The following is a 618-nucleotide window of genomic DNA, read 5'->3' as shown; positions in this document are numbered from 1 at the left end:
AAAAAAAAAAAAAAAGCACAGTCGCGGGCTTCCCAACTCGCCCCAGCACCCTTCGCAATCAGTGGCAGTCCGTCTCAAGACACCCCCAAAGCGGCCTCAGTTTATGGCAGCCCCAAGCATCAAATAGTTGCAAGTCAGTTAGGCTGCCCAGTGCGCGGCGATCGAACTGCCAAATCTCCTCTTGTGTACCATGCAACACCGTGCAAACATGCAGTCACAGCAGCTGTGTCACAGCGAACGTAAACATAGTGCAAATGCGCCAAACTACAAGGCCCTTCCGAAGCGCTGAATTTCCATGCATATTCAGGAGCGCTGCCGACAGCAACCTTTTTCCTGCACGTCTGCTCCCCTAAGCACTGCTTCCGTGAACTGTTGCTCCCTGTCCGTTGGACTACTCCATCTTGCGTATCCACATAACCCAATACTCCTCAATCACGCAGACAGACAGCTATGTGGCCGAGTCAGGCACCGCCAAGGCGAAAGATGCGGAGTCTCGCCCTAAACGCATACATACAAACACTCCTCTGATAAAGCTCTCGTTTTCAGTTCTAACCATTCGAGTATATTCGGTTAAATAAAACTCCTTGACGCCCCTGTATCTAATAAACCCTCGCATCC

The sequence above is a fragment of the Eimeria mitis genome, genomic scaffold (assembly GCF_000499745.2).
Source record: "Eimeria mitis Houghton genomic scaffold, Emh_scaff1981, whole genome shotgun sequence".
Classification (NCBI taxonomy): Eukaryota; Apicomplexa; class Conoidasida; order Eucoccidiorida; family Eimeriidae; genus Eimeria; species Eimeria mitis.
The sequence above is the reverse complement of the archived record's forward strand: the minus strand, read 5'-3'. Positions refer to the sequence as shown.